This window comes from Mytilus edulis, chromosome 9, assembly GCF_963676685.1.
Source record: "Mytilus edulis chromosome 9, xbMytEdul2.2, whole genome shotgun sequence".
NCBI lineage: Eukaryota > Metazoa > Mollusca > Bivalvia > Mytilida > Mytilidae > Mytilus > Mytilus edulis.
Genome location: NC_092352.1, coordinates 28,690,223 through 28,696,324, shown reverse-complemented (window position 1 = coordinate 28,696,324; position 6,102 = coordinate 28,690,223).

Sequence of the window (6,102 nt, the reverse complement as noted above, 5' to 3'; positions counted from 1 at the left end):
GTTTGGTAGTTTTGAAATTGTCAAAAGTAAGAACAAACATGGATAATGAAAATCAAATATGTTATACTTTTTTGTTATTATTTGAAATTAAATCTAATAAATTTCCATATTTTTTTTTAGATTTATTCAAACGATTATTACACATAATAATTTTATTGGTTTTAAAATATTGAAAATATTGTAATTTCGTATCAAATCTGATTTATTTTTGGGATATATAAAGGCAACAGTAGTATACCGCTGTTCAAAACTCGTAAATCTATGGACAAAAAACAAAATTGGGGTAACAAACTAAAACTGAGGGAAAGGCAATAAATATAAGAGGAGAACAACGACTCAACATTAAAATGTAACATACACAGAAACGGACTAAGCTTTAGACAAAATCCGATGAGAATAACAAATATAACGTCAAAACCAAATACATGAATTTGGGATAGAAAAGTACCTTGACACGTCTTATAGTAATGACAGCGTGCACAAAGTTGACGGCAACTGTAAAATGCGCCTTTTAGATAGTTTTATACAACCGTGTTTAAAATATTTTTGAATAAGAATAGGAATAAGATTTTTTTTATGATAAAATGATGAATGCATGCCATTAAAATCCACATTATTAGTAAAGTAAATTAAAATTTAATCTATAAAGCACGAAACGGAATATAGAAAACAGCAAAAATACGGTGTAACTTGTAACATTAAATAAGCATAAATTAGAGTTTTTGACCTAAAACTTATACAAATTCAACAAATTTCCCTGCATTTTCGTATTACAGAATTGTTCGGATTCTGACTCGGACATCACACGAAATTCATCGCAAAAAAAATCAAAAACGATCATGGTAGATAAGTTTGGAATGGTCTTCGTTATGTGTAAGAAGTAGTAATTTAAAAGGATTAATAATCGAAATGAAAGAATCGACAAGAACAATATGTAATTACAATCTTTTTATTTTCAAAAAAACTTGGTATTCCAAATGTGCATAACCAGAGGTTTAAAATAATCTTCAAAATATGAATGATTCCATAGTCCAGACTGAACACCTGATTTTTTTTAATGTCCAGCTAGTATGTTACAATCTTAAGAAATGACGTTTTAACGCTATTATCTGAAAAGGGTCCACGACATAATCGCTAATCATTTCCATTTCACTGCTCTTAGCATATATCTATTTATATTTCCAGAATGTGCATTTGCTGCACATTTTTGTTCGAAAGAAAAAAGAAATATGTTGAACGTAAATATTTAAAGTTATGTGATAAACTAAGTGTCCAGTGTTTTTGTTACGCGCTTGTTTTCTGGAGGAAAATGCCGACGTCGTTAATGGTTTTAGTAATTTGAAGACGTTACGTTTGTGGACTCAGCTTTGTGCACACCGTCAATGTGAATTCACATTCAAATATAAGAGAAAACAAACGACACAACGGAAACACAACGTTAAAATGTTTCACACAGAAACGAATTATAATATAACAATGGCCATTTTCATGACTTGGTACAGGACATTTTTAAAGATAAAATGGTGGGTTGAACCTGGTTTTGTGGCATGCCAAACCTCGTATATAATTGATTCTCTTATGTAGCAGAAAGCGAGGTTCAGTGACAACTTAAAAAAAAAAGTTCAGATGTTGTGCATGTAATGTTAATTTTTCTCTTATAATGAGTAAAAGAATAACAATATTTGGTAAGTGCGTGCCTTGCAAGGTCATCATGCCTCTCAGACAGTTTTTATTTAGACATCATTTTATTGATCAGTGAAAAGGGTTAAGTTTTCGTTGTCAAGTTCATATATCAAGTACCATAAGTAATAGTTCTTCTTACTTTGGTGTATGGAATGATTGTAAGGTGTATATGTCCAATTGCCAGGTGACATCTGACCTTTACTTCATGTCTATGATTCAGTGGTCAAATTCTTGCATATAATTTTTAAGTCAATTATATTTGGTGTATGAAACCTTTGCAAGGATTCCATGTCTGTCTGATAAGGTTAATATGAACTTGATCTCATTTTCATGTTTCATTGGTCAATAAGCTTTCTGTAACTTTTTCAATTTATCCGATACTATAAGCAATTGGTCAATTATATTTGGTGAACATGTCCTGATTGAGGGTTAATCTGAACTTGACCTCATTTGGTCAAGTTAAGATTTTGTGGTTTGATCATTTTCTTATGTACCTTTAACGATAAAACCACTATAGTTTGGTGTATGAATTATCGTAATGTCTTGGTGGTTCATCTGACCGTGACATAATTTTCATAAAACATTAATAATGTTAAATTTGTTTAATAATTGTAGTAAAACCTTGATAGTACAGACTTTCAATGTTTCCGTGTGTGCACTCTTTATGTTGCGGTTTTTAATTACATTTTATTATTTATTTTGCCAGAAAACTGATTGCAACATAGAAGGTTTGTTGCAAGAGTCCAGAACAAAATGAGTTTTAAAGTTCCTAAAAAGATAAGTTAAGTAATGAGCTTTTTTCAAGACTTAAACAAAATGTAGTTGTGTTTCAAAACTAATAGAAATCATTGAAAGTCGTATTTTTTTCTAGTACGGTGACCTATAGTTGTTAATTTCTGGTCGCTTGTGGAGAGTTTCCTCATTGGCAATTATACCACATTTTCTTCTTCATAATATGACAAGCAGAAAGCGAAGACTACTCACTGCATTACAGACTGAATTGGTACAGGCACATATACGATGTTGAAGTTTGAAATGTTTGTGAACACTTAATTATCCCCTATAACCTGGAACCGTGTTATAACAAAAACAACATAAAAACAATTGATCAGTTGAAAATGATTGCGTCTTCAGATCAGCAGGAGTCACAATAATACAACCTACGTAAAGACAAAACACCAAGAAGCGATCTAAGGGAACTCATTTCATGGTATGAGACAAGTAACTTACAAAGATCAAATTACACAGAAATGTATACTGATCAATGTACAGCTTTCCCAAATGAAAAGAATCCATACATTATGGTACACTGATCCTGTTAAGGGCTACAGTCGTTTACCGGTGTTCAAATTGCAAAATTCCATTTATATTAAAGAGAAAATGGCAAGAATGATGCTGTTGACATGAATACACTACAACACACATTCGATTTTACAAAAAATGATGTTGAAGTACAAATTGAAATGGTTTTTGATGTAATTGCAATAGTTGAGATTTTTCCAAACTGTGGGACAATTTATGTGTTGTTTCTATGGAGCTCATAACTCAAGTTTTACAAAGTTAACTGGAAGAAAATAACTGAGCACACACTGAAATACCTTGCCTGCCTATTTTTTTTAAAATCATAATCTAATAATAATGATGAGATCAAGTTCAAGTGAAACCTACCTCACAGACATATTCACCTTACAATAAATATAGTTGACCTACTGCCTTAATGGACCAGACAAAACCATATAAAATTAAAATTGACCAATGAACCATGCAGATGTGAAATGGATTTATGTAACAGTACTACTCTTTTTTCTAATCATAATTTTTGTGAATTCATTCTTTAATGATATACGTTTACACAAAATTAACTAGTATGAAAATTAGGCCAAGGTCTGATGAACCCTGCCAGACCGACATGATTACCCTCAAATCATTTCAACAAATATGGTTGCACAACTTTTTATAGAATCTAATTTACTGACAAAACCATAAAAAAATAAAAATGACCAATAGTCCATGAAAATGCAGGCAAAGTAATATGAACCATGACAAACATACATGTACACCTTACAATCATTTCATACACCAAATATATTGACAAGGTCAACCTATTGTTAATTGCACCTGAGAAAAAGACAAAACCATAGAAACGTCTTTGGTCAATGAACAATGAAATAAAGGTCAAGGTCAAATGCCAGACAGACATGTACACATAACATCAATTTCATGCACCTAAAATAGTTAACTTATTGGTTATAGTATATGATCAACTAACAAAACAATAAAAACTTAATATTGACAAATGACCATGAAATAAAGGTCTATTTCATTTGAAGCCTACCCAACAAATATGTACAATCATTCCATATACCAAATATATTGACCCTATTGCTCACAGTACTGGTGAAATAAACCGAACAACAAGAGTGCACAAGCTGAAATGTCACACCTTTTTTACTAATCATTGATATTATGTTGATAGTCCTAAATATAAAGCTTTATTCAACTGTCATAAACTTAACATTGACCAAGAGGTCAAGGTCAGATGAGCCATGCCAGGCAGACATGTACAGCTAACAATGCTTCCATACAACAAATATAGTTGACCTATTGCTTATAGTTAAAGAAAAATAGACCAAAATATAAAAACTTAACACTGAGCAATGAACCTTGAAAATACCTGCACCAATTCATACACCAAATAGAGTTGACCTATGGCATATAGTATTAGACAAAAAGACAAAAACTCAAGAACTTCACTTTGACCACTGAACCATGAAAATGAGGTCAAGGTCAGATGACATCTGCCCACTAGACATTTACACCATACAACAAATATAGTAGACCTATTGCATACAGTATGAGAAAAACCAGACCAAAAAACAAAAATTGAACTATGACCACTGAACCATGAAAATGAGGTCAAGGTCAGATGACACCTGTCGGTTGAACATGAACACCTCACAGTCCTTCCATACAACGAATATACTAGACCTATTGCTTATAGCATCTGAGATATGGACTTGACCACCAAAACTTAACCTTGTTCACTGATCCATGGAATGAGGTTTGGGTCAAGTGAAAACTGTCTGACGGGTACGAGGACCTTGCAAGGTACGCACATACCAAATATAGTTATCCTATTACTTATAAAAAGAGAGAATTCAACATTTCAAAAAATCTGAACTTTTTTTTCAAGTGGTCACTGCACCATGAAAATGAGGTCAAGGACATTGGACATATGACTGACAGAAACTTTGTAAAATGAGGCATCTATATACAAAGTATGAAGCACCCAGGTCTTCCACCATCTAAAATATAAAGCTTTTAAGAAGTTAGCTAATGCCACTGCCAAAAGTTGCAGGCTCGACAAAAACTACATGTTGCAATGAACCATGAAATAAAGGTAAGATCAGTTGAAACCTGCCATGCAGACAAGTGCACCTTACAATCATGCCATACACAAAAAATATGGGACCTATTGCTTATAGTATCTGAGACACGGATATGACCACTACACTGTAACCTTGATGACACTGATCAATAAAATGAGATTGAGATCAGGTGAACCATGTTTAACAGACTAGTAGACATTATAAGGAACATATATACCAAATATAGATATTTGAACCAGGTTCTACCCATTTTTTTTCTTAAAATGTCCTTTCATAGTTTCATAGGAATATGGCAGTTGTTATTAAATAGTTTGTTTCTATGTGTGTTGGTTTTTTTTTTTTGTTGCTCTTCAGTGCCCTGTTGTTCCTTTGTTTTCCTCTTAAAGTTGATGTATTTCCCTTTATTTTGGTTTGTAACCCTAATTTGTTTTCTCCTAATCGATTTATGACTTTTGAACATCAGTATACATCTGTTACATTTATTGTATTACTCAATAAGTGAGAAATTCAAATCACAAAAAAAACTCAATTTTTTCTCAAGCAGTTGATGCAGAATGACAATGAGGGAAAGGACAAAGGACATATTACAGACCAAAACTTCTTAACATAAGGTATCTGCATACAAGGTATGAAGCATTCAGGTCTCCTACCTTCTGAAATATAAAACTTGTTTGCAAATAGTGTATGCCTGCTGCTGCTGGATAGTAAGTACTGTCAACATATATTTGTTCAGCCTAACAGACGTTCCACTGGAAACTTTGTAATAAACAAAGTCATAATATTTGTTCCAATGGTGTTCCTCATTGGAACAAATATGCTATTCCATTTATTCTGTTAGGAACATATACTGTTATAATTATTCCAGTTTTACTAGTAACCCAGAATTTATTTTTACACTCCCATAGACTCAATGTAAAAAAAATGTAAAAAAAAAAAAAAATCCCTGCCTACCTACCCCTTTTTTTTTAAGATGTAATAGGAAACACATATATTATTTTATTACACCTTACTAGTTAAACTTTACTAAATA